The sequence below is a fragment of the Notolepis coatsorum genome, assembly GCF_963971535.1.
Source record: "Notolepis coatsorum genome assembly, chromosome: 18".
NCBI classification, from domain to species: domain Eukaryota; kingdom Metazoa; phylum Chordata; class Actinopteri; order Aulopiformes; family Paralepididae; genus Notolepis; species Notolepis coatsorum.
This window is the reverse complement of record NC_140182.1, coordinates 49270362-49290519: the sequence shown is the minus strand read 5'-3', so window position 1 is coordinate 49290519 and position 20158 is coordinate 49270362. Positions and strand designations below refer to the sequence as shown.

At 38.7% G+C, this 20158-nt stretch overlaps 1 protein-coding gene across 1 annotated transcript in view; it reads left to right on the top strand.

The window, feature by feature from the left end:
• The first annotated feature begins 7353 nt into the window (after positions 1-7353).
• Positions 7354-20158, top strand: part of dennd4a (DENN/MADD domain containing 4A) — an 81299-nt gene continuing 68494 nt past the window's right edge. Inside the window, exon 1 of the mRNA XM_084334296.1 lies at positions 7354-7483. The gene's annotated coding sequence lies outside the window, so the exon portion shown is untranslated. The remainder of the gene's footprint in view (positions 7484-20158) is intronic.

Sequence of the window (20158 nt, the reverse complement as noted above, 5' to 3'; positions counted from 1 at the left end):
AAAGATTTGCCTCTAGGATGGAACCCAGGTAGGTAATTTCATCTTTCCTTGTGACAATATTGTCACCCACTGTAACAGAGAAGCTGTTGGCCTTGCTGAGTTTGTTTAATCTAATTGTAAATAAGAGATTTTCTGCAAAAAATTATCACTTTTGTGCATAGACCACAAGATGTATTAGCTTATACTATAATATGCATTTCCCGTTTGCATTTCCTGGTTGAAAGCATATGACATCGGTGGAATTGACAATAAACTACTGCTGTTCACAAGCCAAACTACTGCCATACTGTCCTGAGGTGCACACCGTAAATTACGTAGAATTTTCTTGTCGCGAAACTGGAAGTTGGCTCCTGAAGCAAATGGAGAAGGGGTTATGAATGTAAGCCAATGCAATGTAACCAAAAGTGACCCAGAAGTAAACATATTTTTAGGAATGGGCCAATCATCATGGTCTATGACATGACAAGTAGAGTGGCCTTCATTCCACCCAATCCCCATGGTGGATCTGCTATTTTAGTAGCAACATTTTTGTATAAAAGTATTCTGTACAACAATTATGTAACAAGTATGTTAACAAGTATGACAACTATTAAAGAAACTTGAAACTTGAAACATAAGTCCACTCCCTATTTTAAAACTGAATCAAACCGTAAACAGAGAGGCCTATTGCGATGTTAGATCCTAATGTGAAAAACTGTGATTTGCCTTACCTTGCTGCTATCTTTTTCATGCTCGTTTTATATGTCTGTAACCAATGAATAATATGTTTTATATGTCTGCACTTTATGCATTGCTAATTTTATGCCTGTCTTTTTTACTGCTGTGAAGCACTTTGAGCTGCAATTTGGTGATGAAAGGTGCTACCTCAAAACCGCCACAGAACCCAAAATGGACACACACCAGTTTGCGTACCGGACCAACAGGTCAGTAGAGGACGCCATCAACCTGGCTCTACATCATACTCTACAGCACCTGGAAACCCTAACACCTACACCCGCATCCTGTTTATTGACTTCAGATCAGCCTTCAACACCATCTCCCCCAACAATCTGTTCCATAAGCTACAGGACATGGACATCAACCCAGCCATCAACCACTGGATCCTCAATTTCCTCAGCAACAGAACCCAAACAGTCAAGGTGAACAATAAATCATCCCGCCCTCTGACCCTCAGCACTGGGGCCCCCCAGGGCTGTGTCCTCTCCCCCTGGCTCTTCTCCCTCTACACCAACCAGTTCACCCCCCTGGACAGTTCAGTCAAGGCCTTCAAATACGCAGACGACACCACCATCCTGGGCCTCATCTCCAACAACGATGAGTCAATTTACCGGCAGGAGGTGGACAGAGCAGTGATGTGGTGCTCCACCAACAACCTCCTCCTCAACACCTCCAAAACCATGGAAATTGCCATAGACTGCAGGACTTAAAAAAAAAACACCCATACTCCCAATAACCACCAACCCATAACCCTAACGGAATCATTCAATTTCCTCGCACCCACATCAGCAATAAACTCAAATGGGACATTAACACCACTGCCATCATCAAGAAGGGTCCAACAACGCCTGTTGGTCCAATTCTACACCGCCATAATACAAAGCATCCTCACCTCATCCATCACAGTCTGGTACGGTTCCACTGACAAACACACCAAACACAAACTTCAACGCATCACCAAGACAGCCTCCAAAATAATTGGCTGCTCCCTCCCCTCTCTGGACTCCATCTACACCTCACGCACAGTCACCCACTCTGGTCAACAATCCCTCCCACCCAGCACACTACATATTCCAGTGCATGCCCTCAGGTCGCTACAGGTCAATACTAGCTAAACACACACACTTCAAGAAAAGTTTTTTCCCTACAGCAGTCCGAACACTAAACGCCCTGGCCCGCTTTTTACTTACTTACTTACTTTCTTACTTACTTTTTTTACTGTATGAAGCACACTCTCAGGGGCTCATACAGAACCAATCATTTCACTGTAAAGTATGTGTATTTTATTGTGATAATTAATAAACAAACTTGACCTTGAAACATATACTGCAGACTCAACCCACGTACAGTTGTGTGGACTAAACAGGTAATTTGATAATTTAGTCTAAACGGTCCTCACTATTGCGTACCATAATGTGAGGAATCCTTACATTATGGGTCTGCAATAGTGAGGACCGTTTAGACTCAACTATTCAATTGTACATGGTTTGAGTCTACAGTTATTCCAAACGAATGTCCTTAGCCATTGCACTTCATTGTCTTGTCGTTGTCTCACTGTTTTGTCCTGTTTTGCACTTTATTTGTGGGGGGAAAAAGTGTATGTACTGTATGCCATATCACGTTCCTATGTGTTTTGTCAACATAATGGTGATTAACCCTTTCACTACCAGACTACCAAATTGTTAACCCTTTCACTGCGACAATACCACACGTCAAAGGGTTAACCCTTTCACAACCACACTACAGAAGGTTAACCCTTTCACTACCACACTACAAACGGTTAACCGGGTTAAAGTAATCTGAATCCGAATGCTTCTTCCTGTCTCAGGTAATGCATGATTATCACACAAAAAAACCCTGAGAGGTTCTAGTAAACCTGTGCGTCTCAGTATTGACCACACAAGGGCAGTGCTGGCACAGTGTTGATGTACCTCTACTCCACCTTCTTCCTGGTGTCTTTTCTTCCCACGGTCAATATGATTCTGACAGTGTTCTAATCTAATCTCATTTACAAATCTATTCATTTATTTATTACATTCAGTCTATAGAGCACAGAATATTCTGAATGCCCATTTTTCTTCCACGTTGGAGGAGACAGCGGTTGCTATTGTATGTGCAAAAAAACGGGAGTTATGGCATTTTCTTTCAAAAGTGGTTACTAATGGTGACAGGCAGCCATGTTGGAAGAAATATAACTTTTCTGCAAAGCCTGTATTTAGAAATAAACATCAAATATAGTATTATATAAGTGTTAATACATTGCCTGAGGTTTCAATATACATCCCTATATAAATCGTTACTGTCTCGGACAGATAGGGTGTTTGCTGTCTGGGAGGAGAGGAGACTCTCAAAGGTGCCTGACCTCTATGTAGACAGAAAGTTTGCATCATTTAATCAACTAAGAGAAAAAATATACCTCCCACACTCACTTTACTACCTGCAAATCAGAGACTATGTCAAAGATAACACCCAAAATTTCTAAAATATGCCAATACCTCGTTAATTTAATAAGCTCCTACTGTTAGTACCTAATTTATTTAATAAACTCCTACAGTCAGTACCTCATTATTTAATAAGCTCCTACAGCCAGTACCTCATTATATAATAAGCTCCTACAGCTCCTCCTGACAGTGAACCTCTGATGTCCCAGTTTGTATCCGTCTTCACCATTCTGCACCTATAATACTGATCACCTGAAGGAAGTCTGGGCCAAATAATTGAACATTGACTTTTCGGATGACATCTGGAGGGAAGGATTATCCAGAATCCACACATGTCAATTAATGCTAGATATAGATGGATTCAACATACACAGGCTTCACTATTCAAAAACAAAACTGAAAACGACTTCATCCTACAGTCTCTCCATTATGTGATGATAGGTGCTGGTGCAGAATGACGGCTCATTAGCACATCTCCTCTGGTTATGTCCTCTTATACACAACGTTTGTTCAAGTATATTTCATTGGTTTTCTAAAGTGTACGAAAAGGACATTCCATCTGACTCTGAGCTGGCTCTCTCTGGATGCTCTGAGGCTACGCTGGCAAGAGGAACAACTGGTCTTAATGTTTGGAATGGTTGCGGCCAAGAACATTATTTTACTGGCCTGAAAATCATCCCCCCCCCCCCCCCCCCCCCCTCCCTGCTTTCAGAAGAGGCTCAGTGAGATGGTTACTCAGCCACATTGGGTAAACTCCCTGTATAGCTGTGTAATCTCCTATCACTCATCACCAGCTGCTATAGTGTTCTCTCCACTAGATCAGGTACCCAGGATTCACGAGCAGCTTTCTCCTATTCTGCGCCCTGGTCATGGAATAACCTTCAGAACACACTCCAGCTGAATGATTTTGTCTTGAGTTCAAAACTCTGGTATGAAACTGTGGAACTTAAGAGTGCAGAACTTTGCTATTCATAATTATGTATTACGTATCTGTTGTCCCTTGTCTGTTTTTAACATGCTCTGTTTTATAACTTTGCAACTTTGTAATGGTATGATATCTTGACCAGGTCTCCCTCGAAAAAGAGATTTTAATCTCAAGGGATTTCCTGGTTAAATAAATATGGGTCTTTTGTTTGTTTGTTTGTTTGTTTGTTTGTTTGTTTCTTGTTTTGTTTTTTTTTATATTTTTTTTTAATTTTTTTTAAACATAACATCAAATTAGACACACAAGCATTAACAGTAAACATCCAATGAAATCACCATTTGAATCAATAGTTTACGAGATATATACCTAATACTTGCTATCTAATACCATACATACATATGCTCCTGCTCGCTCACCCCCCCCCAGACCCCCACTTGGATAATCCATCCATTTTCATTAGTTTCTAACCAGGCACTACAATTCATATGCTAGCTTTTATTCTCTCCACCACTTCTAACCAGATTGCAATGTTGGTTTCACTGACACCTAAAATTCTTGCTGTAGATATTTCTAGATAAATCACATCGAGATAGGTAAGAACCCATACCTTCCGGCACATTTTTTCCGGTTGAATCTATCGTGATGCTATAAGCTTTTTAGCAGCTGTGAGACCGGATAAAACTAGTCTCTTTAGCTGTATAGGGGCTGCAAACTGAAATACTTCATTCAACAGCAATACAGAGGGATGTACAGGTATGTTCAGAAATAAGAATACTGATAATTGCTGGGACAATTCTTTCCAGAATATCTTAACCGGTGGGCAATCCCAATACATGTGCATAAATTTACCCTCATCCCCATTTGTACATAAGGAACATAGGGAGTCTTGTTTAAGTCCCATTCTGTTCAATCTTATAGGAGTCAGGTATGTCCTATGAATATAATTAAGATTAATTTGTTGATGGTCCGGGTTACGTGACGCAATTCGAATGTTTGCCCAGACTTCTTGCCAATCAAAATCTATTTCCAAGTCTGGTATATCCCTCCTCCAGACTGAGTCTAGGGGGAGGATTCCATACGAAGACATTAGTAAGTGATGATAAAAATCAGATACGAAGCCTCTCAATGTCTCTCTTTCATAGAAGAATTTGTGATATCTGTGGTGCTCAATTGGTATCCTTAATGGGACTCCATGAGCCTTCAAACAATCCAATAACTGTGCGTAAAAATAATATGTGGAACTGGTGAGGTTACATTTTTTATGTATATCTTGATAGCTACAAAAACCCTGTTTGTTGAAAACATCTCCCAATGTGTGTATGCCCTGCTTTTCCCATTTGGGGTATCTTATAGGTTGTTTTCCAATAAGGAGTGCATTGTTATTGAATAGGGGAGTATGGCAGTTTGTTTCTTGTTTTATAGTTTATTTTTTGTTGTTGTAGTTTGTTTGTTTGTTTGTTTGTTTGTTTGTTTATTTAAGAATGTATTTGTATTGAATTACAGTATATGTATGTGCACTTTAGAAAATTTGAAAACTGAAAATAAAGTATATATATATATATAGGCTGCATTTCTCAATTGCTTGTGATGCTTTTGTCACATAATTTACCCTGTAAAGTTTGCATACAGGCAGAAAAGATGATTTATAAGCTGATCTCACACATAGCGCAAAACTGTGAACAAATATTCGTGCACAAACTCATCTTGAAAGTTATAGAAAGGTTTCAATTTGTCCACTGAGTCAGAAGGAGGAAACAGCTCAGTTCAGTAAAACAGTGAGAGTGAATGGAAACCATGGCTGAAAGACTGGGATATTTATAAAGACTGGGATATTTATATTTATTAAAATAAATATATTTATAATTAATATATCAGCCTATATATAAAAAGTATAGCCTGGGATAACTAACCATAACAACTCTTGAAGAATTGCATACTGTAGAAGTACATACTGAAGACTGGGACAAAGTATAATTGAGATATATCCATACAACTCTGCATGATAGCATATACAGAAATACTGTATACCGTGTATATATATATATATATATATTCTTACCATATATATATATATCTATCCACATCTCAAGTTTCAAGTTTGTTTATTAATTATCACAATAAAATATACTTTACGGTGAAATGCTTGGTTCTGTATGAGCCCCTGAGAGTGTGCTTCATACAGTAAAAAAGTAAGTAAAAGAGGAATATACAAGACAATATACAATCTAAAGTACAGCCCAAGTACAGTGAGTCAAAATGAGTAAACAGTGAGATACAAATGCAGACAATGAGGTACGTACAACACTTTAAGGTAAGATGCAAATGCAAATGAGGTATGAATGTAGTGCAAATCTCTAATAAATAGATACATATAATGTAGTGTTAAAGTGTCTAAAGTGAGTAAGGTGAGTGTTTGTTTAAAAGTGAGTGTGTGCACATGTGGATGTGTGTGCAATGAGTCACGTCAAGTTGTGTAGGCTACATGTGTACATACCTGCATATAATCCTTTTTACATATCTGTAGTCGATACTGTATCTATATCTGTGTAGTGTACATATCCCGTACCTACTCTTACTAGTTACCACTGGCCAGTATGACTTACTATCATACTGTCTTTATACCTGTATCACTGTAATAGTATAACACTGTACATACATCTGATTAGCACTATTACTCAGTAGTACTCATTTATATATTTTATATCTAGTTTAATCACCTGTACATTGTATATTGCTATTGCACATTTGCACTCTGGTTGGATGCCAAACTTATTTTCGTTTTACTGTGCTTGTGCATAATGACAATACATTTGAATGTAATCTAATCAAATTTTATGGTGAAAAGCTCCTAACCTATTTTATGACTTTACAAACTGTATGCCTAATGATGAAACAAATCGCTTAGCTCATTTAGGCAGAGAGTAAAATCAACAAAACATTTAGAATGTTGTTGTTGTTTACACTGCCTGTGTTGTTTTTACTACCTGTACACTGTGTTGTTGTTTTACTACCTGTACCCCCCCCCCCCCCATGCTGCTATGATGCCTGAATTTCCCCAAGGGGATCAATAAAGGAATATCTTATCTTAACTTATCTTATGAAGCCACTACTAGGCTCTGGGCTCAGTGTAGGGCCAGCAGCGTCATCAATGACGTTGGTGGGAATTGTAAGTAGTCACGTGAGCCGCGCAAGTCTCGATAAAGCGCCTCTCGGGCCAAGCGATTTAGCCATATCGAGTGCGTCTATTCGATACAGAATTATTTTGTACTAAAAACGAATGTAGAAAAAATAGACAAACCAAATATAACGAAAATACAATTGATTTTCAAGTGCAATTTGGCTAAATGTTCGACGTGTCTCTAGTCTACGGTTCATCTGACAGTCGTCGTGATTCTGGGACGTGAGTATATGACTGAGAATACATAGCAACCTTCGAATTTAGATACACCTAATCGTTTTATTTATGTGCGTACCCATTGTTTATATTTTCATAGATAACCTATACGCTGTGTTTCTCTGTGATCATCCCGTCTGACATGTGTGTTGATGTTGAACTTGATGGGCGATTTAACCGTTATTTATGAATATTATAATGTTAAGCGACATTGGATGTCTTGAATTATATGATACAATTGCACAATTGACACATCAATTGTGTGCATCTTGCACCTTAATCGTAAATCAAAAGGTTTCATCTTTCCCATCCCATTCAAAGTGGACCGATATGTGTTGTTTACAGTCAGCGCATTGGCTACAACGTAATCCCATGCACGGAAGGTGATTTCAAAGCATCCCTTTTAGATGCCCTGTAAAATGGCTTCTTACAGGGGGTAAGAAAAGCCAGATAATATTATACTGCTGCTATAGAAACGTGTCTGGTGCATGTTTGAGTATGTTAGGTAAGTAAGATCTTATTTACGATCTGGTTAAACCCAACACTAATAAGTAAATAGACATTTGAACAGGCCGTCCGAATTAACCCTTTCAGTGATGACTGTGTTTCTATATTTCCACCGTATGGATGGTCGATGCTTGTTTATGTTTCCTCCCGTGGACTGATTCGCCCACAGAACATGGAATGTGTGCGTTTAGCATGGCTGAAATGAGGGCGTGCTGCTTCCTCCATGGTCTCTAAGAGGGAACAGATGCTGAGAGAAATGTGTTGGTGCTGCCTTTCAGATTATAGTCCTCTGTCTGCCTTTAACACAGTGCTCCTAATCCCTAGCTGGCTGGCTGCTAACTCAGCCTCTTGGCCAATATATCATATCTCCATCATCATATCAACATGCTGAAAGGTCAAAAGGCTTGATTTCACATCACAGTACATAAAAAAAGAGACTGCTTGTGTTGACACATTTGCAAGGTATTTAAAACTATAGATGATTAGACCTACATCCTCTGAAATGCCATTATCAGTTAACCGCAATACCATTATCTTGTAATGTAATAATTGGAACTATATCCTTGTAGTCCCATGCACGTTTGCATCACTCTTTTGCATCACCTGGTAATTATTTTATGTCACAGTCACAATCTTGCCGGAGTTGACCACTGGACGTGATTCATGTAGTGGGTGCTGGGTGGGACTAGGGACGTTTTTGTTTGAGGAGGCAGAGCATCATGACATGTCCATTGATAAATCCACTTCTTCTTTCTTCTATGTGCACAGGCAGGTTTTTGCTGACGTCAAGATGTCTTACATGTACTTTTCTTTTGGTCAGCGCATGTCGTGCCCTCATCCGTCCTGACTTGTTATGAAAGATTCCCCATCTCTCTGGTGAAAGAGAGTGTTCGACTTCCTAGAGCTGACTCAGAGATGGACTTCCAGTAGCAACAAGCTTTCACAGAATTACCATACTTTGATATAGTATTAATACAAATAATAATACTAATAATTCTACTAATACTACTACTACTACTACTACTACTACTACTACTACTACTACTACTACTACTACTACTATTACTACTACTACTACTACTACTACTACTAATAATAATAATAATAACAATACTCATCATCATCATCACCACCACAATCAGTCATAATCCTAATAATCACAACAACTGGATGGTAAGATATTCATATTTTATGATACAATAGTATACAATAAGTATGTTAACAAGTCTGCATTTAAAGAACCGGTACAATTATGTAAATTTGTCAGAAAAAAGCTTAGTGTAGGAATGATAATGTCAGGAGTGTAATTTTTTCAACTTCATATGTAAATTTGTTGTTTGTGCACCCTCTCTGAGCCCAGCCAACTCTCAGTACATGTATGTTGAAGCGACGTGACCCTATGTTCATTGAAAGGAGATGTGAAGTTTGTATCATCATGATACATGAAGCTTTCAAGTGTAAACAAATGAATTAGCCCAGTATGATCAATTGCTATGGGAGATTAACATTGGCTAAACCTGTGCTAGCAGGTGATACATACATTGTCACAGTTGCTGTGGTTGTTTTTGAACCACTAAAATTAACTAAATTGAGCAAACTAGTTGAATTTCTTGTTTGTGGACTGACTGATATTCTTTACAACTACTGACCGACTGACTGATTGCCAATCAGGGTAAACCGAGTAGATTATGTAATTTCTTCCGGGAAGCAGATTGGATATCTGAAATGGTTTGATTCTGTTGATATCCAGGGGGTATAGACATCAACAGGCTTTAGTCAGCATTTTCACAACAACAACAATAACAACAACAACAACAGTTCTAAAATGTTGGGTATTGATCTATACGTTCTGTAGAAAAGTGCAATGAGATCGAATTTACATTGTACTGAATCTGTAAACCATTTAAAAACGAAACCTTGATAGAAACAGGGCGGTAGTTGCCTGGGTCTAATTTGCTGCCCTTTTTACCCAGTAAAAAGTACCAGAAAATACCCTAAAGTACCCCAAAATACCCCAAAGTATACCCCAAAGTACCCCAAAGTATACCCCAAAGTACCCTAAAATACCCCAAAGTACCCCAAAATACCCCAAAATACCCCAAAATACCCCAAAGTACCCCAAAATACCCCAAAGTATACCCCAAAATACCCCCAAAGTACCCTAAAATACCCCAAAATGCCCCAAAGTATACCCCAAAATACCCCCAAAGTACCAGAAAATACCCCAAAGTACCCCAAAGTACCCCAAAGTACCAGAAAAGACCCCAAAGTACCCTAAAACACCAGAAAGTACCCCAACATACCCCAAAATACGCCAAAGTACCCTAAAATACCCCCAAAATACCCCAAAATACCCCCAAAGTACCCTGAAATACCCCAAAGTACCCCAAAATACCCCAAAGTACCAGGAAATACCCCAAAGTATAGCCCAAAATACCCCAAAGTACCCCAATATACCCCAAAGTACCCTAAAATACCCCAAAATACCCCAAAGTACCCCCAAATACCCCAAAGTATACCCCAAAAAAAAACAAAGTACCAGAAAATACCCCAAAGTACCCCAAAGTATCCTAAAATACCCCAAAGTACCCCAAAATACCCCAAAGTACCAGAAAATACCCCAAAGTACCGCAAAATACCCCAAAATACCCCAAAGTACCCTAAAATACCCCAAAATGCCCCAAAGTATACCCCAAAATACCCCAAAGTATACCCCAAAGTACCCTAAAATACCCTAAAATACCCCAAAGTACCCCAAAATACCCCAAAGTATACCCCAAAGTACCAGGAAAGACCCCAAAGTACCCTAAAACACCAGAAAGTACCCCAACATACCCCAAAATACGCCAAAGTACCCTAAAATACCCCCAAAATACCCCCAAAGTACCCTAAAATACCCCAAAATACCCCAAAGTACCAGGAAATACCCCAAAGTACCCCAAAATACCCCAAAGTATAGCCCAAAATACCCCAAAGTACCCCAAAATACCCCAAAGTACCCCAAAGTACCCTAAAATACCCCAAAATACCCCAAAGTACCCCCAAATACCCCAAAGTATACCCCAAAAAAACCCAAAGTACCAGAAAATACCCCAAAGTACCCCAAAGTATCCTAAAATACCCCAAAGTACCCCAAAATACCCCAAAGTACCAGAAAATACCCCAAAGTACCGCAAAATACCCAAATACCCCAAAGTACCCCCAAATACCCCAAAGTATACCCCAAAAAAACCCAAAGTACCAGAAAATACCCCAAAGTACCCCAAAGTATCCTAAAATACCCCAAAGTACCCCAAAATACCCCAAAGTACCAGAAAATACCCCAAAGTACCCCAAAATACCCCAAAATACCCCAAAGTACCAGAAAGTACCCCAAAGTACCCCAAAATACCCCAAAATGGTTTGGTCAGTGGTTTGAATCCCAGCTCCTTCTGTTCACATGCTGAAGTGTCCATGGGCAAGACACTGAACCCCAAATGAGCAGGCTAGCACCTTGCATGGCATCTGGCTGCCATTGCTCTGTGAGTGCATGTGTGAATTGGTGAAGGAGAGGCAATTATAAAGCTCTTTGTGCAGGTAGGAGAAGTGCTATATACGTGGAGTCCATTTCCCATTCCCAAAGTACCACATATTTTCAAAACAAATGTTTATTTTAATATATTATAATCTCCAAATGTAATAACATCTGTATTGAACACTGAACAAACAGTATACAATTTATTTATCAATTTTATTTTAAATGTTCAACAATAACAAAACAACATCAACAACAATAATAACAGAATTTTTTTTAACAAATTCCAGTAAGGACGGAAGAAAAGAGACAACAGTGGCTATACATGACAACATAAGGACATTCTAACTGTCATTACATTACATTCAGGTCCACAAGATGGCAACGTAAAAAAAAAAAACGAGAATACACACTGAACTAGGAAGAACAGCTTTTTCAAGCTTCGCACCTTGGGCATGGAATGGGCTACAGGACCATATCCACTTAGATACTAACGTGTCTCTTCAAGGATTCTATTTACTAAAGTCTCAGGATCGTATAGTGGATCTCTATCGTATCTCTGCTGTGGTACTCGCACGTTTTGTTCAAATGTTCTTATAAATGATTTGGAGTCGGAGCCAGGCGCGAAAGGTACAAAGACAGTCTAGCCGTCGTTTATTGGAAGATCCAAACAGCTTAAAGTTCTTGTCAACTTTTCTATGTCTAATCAGCGTCTGCAGCACGTCTCGATTGGATAGTTTTCAGCGTAGGTTTTGGGGGTCGTCTCAAGATGATGCTCTCCGTGCGGATGATGCTAATCCCTAGCTGGCTGGCTGCTAACTCAGCCTCTTGGCCAATATATCATATCTCCATCATCATATCAACATGCTGAAAGGTCAAAAGGCTTGATTTCACATCACAGTACATAAAAAAAGAGACTGCTTGTGTTGACACATTTGCAAGGTATTTAAAACTATAGATGATTAGACCTACATCCTCTGAAATGCCATTATCAGTTAACCGCAATACCATTATCTTGTAATGTAATAATTGGAACTATATCCTTGTAGTCCCATGCACGTTTGCATCACTCTTTTGCATCACCTGGTAATTATTTTATGTCACAGTCACAATCTTGCCGGAGTTGACCACTGGACGTGATTCATGTAGTGGGTGCTGGGTGGGACTAGGGACGTTTTTGTTTGAGGAGGCAGAGCATCATGACATGTCCATTGATAAATCCACTTCTTCTTTCTTCTATGTGCACAGGCAGGTTTTTGCTGACGTCAAGATGTCTTACATGTACTTTTCTTTTGGTCAGCGCATGTCGTGCCCTCATCCGTCCTGACTTGTTATGAAAGATTCCCCATCTCTCTGGTGAAAGAGAGTGTTCGACTTCCTAGAGCTGACTCAGAGATGGACTTCCAGTAGCAACAAGCTTTCACAGAATTACCTCTACTTTGATATAGTATTAATACAAATAATAATACTAATAATTCTACTAATAATACTACTACTACTACTACTACTACTACTACTACTACTACTACTACTACTACTACTACTACTACTACTACTACTACTACTACTACTACTACTACTACTACTACTATTACTACTACTACTATTACTATTACTACTACTACTACTAATAATAATAATAATAACAATACTCATCATCATCATCACCACCACAATCAGTCATAATCCTAATAATCACAACAACTGGATGGTAAGATATTCATATTTTATGATACAATAGTATACAATAAGTATGTTAACAAGTCTGCATTTAAAGAACCGGTACAATTATGTAAATTTGTCAGAAAAAAGCTTAGTGTAGGAATGATAATGTCAGGAGTGTAATTTTTTCAACTTCATATGTAAATTTGTTGTTTGTGCACCCTCTCTGAGCCCAGCCAACTCTCAGTACATGTATGTTGAAGCGACGTGACCCTCTGTTCATTGAAAGGAGATGTGAAGTTTGTATCATCATGATACATGAAGCTTTCAAGTGTAAACAAATGAATTAGCCCAGTATGATCAATTGCTATGGGAGATTAACATTGGCTAAACCTGTGCTAGCAGGTGATACATACATTGTCACAGTTGCTGTGGTTGTTTTTGAACCACTAAAATTAACTAAATTGAGCAAACTAGTTGAATTTCTTGTTTGTGGACTGACTGATATTCTTTACAACTACTGACCGACTGACTGATTGCCAATCAGGGTAAACCGAGTAGATTATGTAATTTCTTCCGGGAAGCAGATTGGATATCTGAAATGGTTTGATTCTGTTGATATCCAGGGGGTATAGACATCAACAGGCTTTAGTCAGCATTTTCACAACAACAACAATAACAACAACAACAACAGTTCTAAAATGTTGGGTATTGATCTATACGTTCTGTAGAAAAGTGCAATGAGATCGAATTTACATTGTACTGAATCTGTAAACCATTTAAAAACTAAACCTTGATAGAAACAGGGCGGTAGTTGCCTGGGTCTAATTTGCTGCCCTTTTTACCCAGTAAAAAGTACCAGAAAATACCCTAAAGTACCCCAAAATACCCCAAAGTATACCCCAAAGTACCCCAAAGTATACCCCCAAAGTACCAGAAAATACCCCAAAGTACCCCAAAGTACCCCAAAGTACCAGAAAAGACCCCAAAGTACCCTAAAACACCAGAAAGTACCCCAACATACCCCAAAATACGCCAAAGTACCCTAAAATACCCCCAAAATACCCCAAAGTACCCTAAAATACCCCAAAATACCCCAAAATACCCCAAAGTACCAGGAAATACCCCAAAGTATAGCCCAAAATACCCCAAAGTACCCCAATATACCCCAAAGTACCCTAAAATACCCCAAAATACCCCAAAGTACCCCCAAATACCCCAAAGTACCCCAAAGTACCCTAAAATACCCTAAAATACCCCAAAATACCCCAAAGTGGCAGAAAATACCCCAAAGTACCCCAAAATACCCTAAAATACCCCAAAATACCCCAAAGTATACCCCAAAGTACCAGAAAAGACCCCAAAGTACCCTAAAACACCAGAAAGTACCCCAACATACCCCAAAATACGCCAAAGTACCCTAAAATACCCCCAAAATACCCCAAAATACCCCCAAAGTACCCTAAAATACCCCAAAGTATAGCCCAAAATACCCCAAAGTACCCCAAAATACCCCAAAGTACCCCAATATACCCCAAAGTACCCTAAAATACCCCAAAATACCCCAAAGTACCCCCAAATACCCCAAAGTATACCCCAAAAAAACCCAAAGTACCAGAAAATACCCCAAAGTACCCCAAAGTATCCTAAAATACCCCAAAGTACCCCAAAATACCCAAATACCCCAAAGTACCCCCAAATACCCCAAAGTATACCCCAAAAAAACCCAAAGTACCAGAAAATACCCCAAAGTACCCCAAAGTATCCTAAAATACCCCAAAGTACCCCAAAATACCCCAAAGTACCAGAAAATACCCCAAAATACCCCAAAATACCCCAAAATACCCCAAAGTACCAGAAAGTACCCCAAAGTACCCCAAAATACCCCAAAATGGTTTGGTCAGTGGTTTGAATCCCAGCTCCTTCTGTTCACATGCTGAAGTGTCCTTGGGCAAGACACTGAACCCCAAATGAGCAGGCTAGCACCTTGCATGGCATCTGGCTGCCATTGCTCTGTGAGTGCATGTGTGAATTGGTGAAGGAGAGGCAATTATAAAGCTCTTTGTGCAGGTAGGAGAAGTGCTATATACGTGGAGTCCATTTCCCATTTCCAAAGTACCACATATTTTCAAAACAAATGTTTATTTTAATATATTATAATCTCCAAATGTAATAACATCTGTATTGAACACTGAACAAACAGTATACAATTTATTAGGGATGTCCGATATTATCGGCCGGCCCGACCGATATTATCGGCCGATATCGGCAGTAAAATGCGATATCGGAAAATATCGGTATCGGTTAAAAAAAAAAAAAAAACAATAACAATATTTGTTATATATATATCCAGTGAAATTATTAGTTACCTGAAATTATTCAGTTTTTTGGGGGGGGGGAACCCTGCATATATCGGTATCGGTTGATATCGGTTGATATCGGTATCGGAAATTAAGAGTTGGACAATATCGGAATATCGGTATCGGTAAAAAAGCCAATATCGAGCATCCCTACAATTTATCAATTTTATTTTAAATGTTCAACAATAACAAAACAACATCAACAACAATAATAACAGAATTTTTTTTAACAAATTCCAGTAAGGACGGAAGAAAAGAGACAACAGTGGCTATACATGACAACATAAGGACATTCTAACTGTCATTACATTACATTCAGGTCCACAAGATGGCTACGTAAAAAAAAAAAACGAGAATACACACTGAACTAGGAAGAACAGCTTTTTCAAGCTTCGCACCTTGGGCATGGAATGGGCTACAGGACCATATCCACTTAGATACTAACGTGTCTCTTCAAGGATTCTATTTACTAAAGTCTCAGGATCGTATAGTGGATCTCTATCGTATCTCTGCTGTGGTACTCACACGTTTTGTTCAAATGTTCTTATAAATGATTTGGAGTCGGAGCCAGGCGCGAAAGGTACAAAGACAGTCTAGCCGTCGTTTATTGGAAGATCCAAACAGCTTAAAGTTCTTGTCAACTTTTCTATGTCTAATCAGCGTCTGCAGCACGTCTCGATTGGATAGTTTTCAGCGTAGGTTTTGGGGGTCGTCTCAAGATGATGCTCTCCGTGCGTCGACGTGGTCTGCTGGTCTCCGTGCGTTCTTTCCATGTCTCTCAACCTGTGGTAAATATAGGAATCACCCAAACCCCGCCCAGTGGTCGAGTCTCTGCCCCGTGATGTCACAGAACAGAGACTCCGGTTCCTGCTCTAATTGGCTTAACACGAAAGAACTGGGTTCCCTGACCAATAAGGAAGTGAAATTACTATTTTCGGCTCGTTCTTCCTTGTAATGAAACGGACTAACATTGAATTTTAATTGAATAAATGAATGAACACTTTGCTAACAGATTGCAGAATGGGTACAGCACAGCACAATACATACAATTCTGCCAAGGGGATATAGATCAGAGAAAGCCCTTTTGTCCATGTTTACATCAGGGTCCCCACTTTTCAATTCATAGTATTAGCATTTTCTTAACACACACAACTTTCCAACAGATGAGAAATACAGTATTATTATTCTAGTTTTACCAAATGCTTTTTACTGTTACATTCCAGACTGTGCTAGACTATATAATCCTAATTCAGAATTAGACAATTGAGGTCACAGTTTTTCTGTGAAAACATGTGTACAATGTTTGATGCATAAACTCCATAGTTAATCAATGTATCAGGAGAAAAGGTAATAGTTGTTTTAATCTTACTTTGTCTTAGTTTAAGTTCTAAACCTCTATTTTGTTTAACTTGGTCTCCCCTCTAAGTGATTTGGGTCTTGCGAAGCAGCGTTACAAGGTGACCTTACAGAGGGGATGTGAACTAGTTTCCTTTTAGAATGATTTACCCAAGTGTCCCTGAATGCGACCCTCACACAGATGGAAATATAGTACCCACGCAACCTAACAGTGGGTATTCCAGAAAGGTCTGTTTGGACTGCTTAGCTAAAGTAAACAGAACTCTGGTGCCGGCCTTCAGGCCTGACTTAAAGTTAAGTATTGGGCCCTCCATCCCACTTTGTTGTGTGGGGAAAGAGGTTTCATCTGTTTGCCATTTGATCTGTTCTTATTTTTATGGTACTCCGGGCTTTTTCCTATAGCTACTAGGTGAAGGGTGAAAGGTTGCACTGTTAGCCTTTGACTGAATTCTCCTATGGCCTTTTCCAGAAACCGCTAGATGATTTTGATCCCTCCTGTAATGCTTATACGGGTCATTTTGATCAATTTAATTTACGACAATACCCTGGTCTCTCTCAACAAATTTAAATCTGTATTACATAACTTCCTACACAATTTCTTTAGCTGCTTTCTGTAGTCAGGTCCCAACTGCAAAACTGCTAAATTACTGTATTACCCAATTTACCCTGTATTTTACTGTCATACACTTTTACTATTATGTATACTATTCTGTTTTGTGTTTTTGTGTTTACATGTATTGTATATTGTATATATGCACTTTTATTATGTTCTTGTGATGTACCGCACATTATTGCTGTCTGATATATTGCAAATGTTATTGCTGTCATCTTGGCCAGGTCTCCCTTGCAAAAGAGATCTTGTATCTCAATGGGACTTCCTGGTTAAATAAAATAAAAAAAAATTATGCGTCATCTTAAAAAAAAACACATATATAAAAAAATTGAAAAAACGAAATCAAATCTCTTATGAGCATGCATGAAGTGAACATACTTATGTCTTCACTTTTCTTTTTGAAGTTGTTCGCAAATTTTTTGCCGTTCTTTTTTGGCCAGGCTTTTTGGCTAGCTGGGGTATAACTGGAATGCTCAACTGACCATCATTTGATTCTATTGTTTTAGCCTTAGGTACCATCTTAACTTTCAAGAACTTTAAATATAGCTCATTCTGCTCATCTTTAGTTTTAGTGTCCCATATGACATTGGGGACATCATATCTTTTAAATTCTGGCTTTAAAGTATAATTACCTTGGCCATGAAGGCATCTGCGCTTCTATATTTTGAAGTTGAGAAATTTGTTGGAGTTTTAATATCAGATCTGGTAACTTTTGTGGTTTCCAATTAGTAGCCAGCTTAATTACATGATTCATTGCTTCACAATTATTATTTGTCCAATTATCAGGAATCCATTTCTTTCTGTTCTTTGTCTCCATTATTTTCTTTTTCAATGTAGGTATTAACTTAGAGAAATATGTAGTGAACTCTGGGCAATTTGATTCTATATATGTTTCAAGTTCAAGTACCTTTTCACAAAAGTCATACTCGTTTTTACAGTAGGTAAGAGAATTAGCATTATGGAACAGCTTATTCTCAAGTACTGCTCTCTTTTATGTGTCCATTCCCACTTTTTGTGTTAGATAATGTTTCACATTATCCCGAATATGTTTTGAACACAAAATATGACTCGCTTCAGGAAACAAAGACTCTATGGCCTTTAAAATTGCCCGTTCCTGATCGGATGTAGCATCCTGCCCACAACAACATCTTCTAACATCTTCTAATTGTTCATCAAAGTAAAGGATGACACAAGGTGGTTTTCCCTTCCTAGAAATGATTTGCTGAACATAATGATTTTCCTGCAACATATTCAGAACTGTCTGAAGCTCATCAGCAGTATTGGTTCGATTACCAGAAGGCCTCTGGTCTACTTGATGTTTTATATTCCTGACTTGTTTTAAATCTTGAGGTGCATTTTCCTCATTTTTCATAACTAACTGTGCATATACATCACGAGGTGTCTGGGTTTGCACCGCCTGAGTCACTCTTTCAGTCACCTCTGTTTGTGTTCTGATAAACTGAGATGGATTTTTCTTAGCATTTGCATGATAACTGAGTGTTATGGGGAATGTGCCTAGATATTCCCACACTGCAATGTCGGCCCTGTTCACTGGAAAATATCCTGGAGGCCTCTCAATCCATGTTATCCTCCTCATGAAATTAGTATCCTTCTTAAGTTTAGTGTAATAACGGCCCATTATTACAATATATTTTGCCTCTGGTTGTGGGTCTAATTTCTGCCAGACCTTGTTTCTTATCTTGCCAACCCCCTGTCTAAAATCTACATGTGTCAGTTGACAATTTTTTAGCACATAGTGTGTTCTTGAGGTGTTACCTGAGGTGCTCTTCTGTAAACACAAAAACACAAAACAGAATAGTCTACATAATAGTAAAAGTGTATGACAGTAAAATACAGGGTAATACAGTAATTTAGCAGTTTTGCAGTTGGGACCCGACTACAGAAAGCAGCGAAAAAAAATGTGTAGGAAGTTATGTAATACAGATTTAAATTTGTTGAGAGAGACCAGGGTATCTAAGTGGATATGGTCCTGTAGCCCATTCCATGCCCAAGGTGCGAAGCTTGAAAAAGCTGTTCTTCCTAGTTCAGTGTGTATTCTCGTTTTTTTTTTGTAGCCATCTTGTGGACCTGAATGTAATGTAATGACACTGTTAGAATGTCCTGTTATGTTGTCATGTATAGCCTACTGTTGTCTCTTTTCTTCCGTCCTTATTGGAATTAGTTCTGTTATTATTGTTGTTGATGTTGTTTTGTTATTGTTGAACATTTAACATAAAATTGATTAAAAAAAATGTATACTGTTTGTTCAGTGTTCAATACAGATGTTATTACATTTGGAGATTATAATATATTAAAATAAACATTTGTTTTGAAAATATGTGGTACTTTGGGAATGGGAAATGGACTCCACATATATAGCACTTTCCTACCTGCACAAAGAGCTTTATAATTGCCTCTCCTTCACCAATTCACACATGCACTCACAGAGCAATGGCAGCCAGATGCCATGCAAGGTGCTAGCCTGCTCATTGGGAGTCATTTGGGGTTCAGTGTCTTGTCCAAGGACACTTCGGCATGTGAACAGAAGGAGCTGGGATTCAAACCACTGACCAAACCATTGACCATATGATCATTAGTTGACCTGCTCTACCTCTGAGCCAGTATTTTGTGGTACATTGAGGTATACTTTGTGGAACTTTGAGGTATTT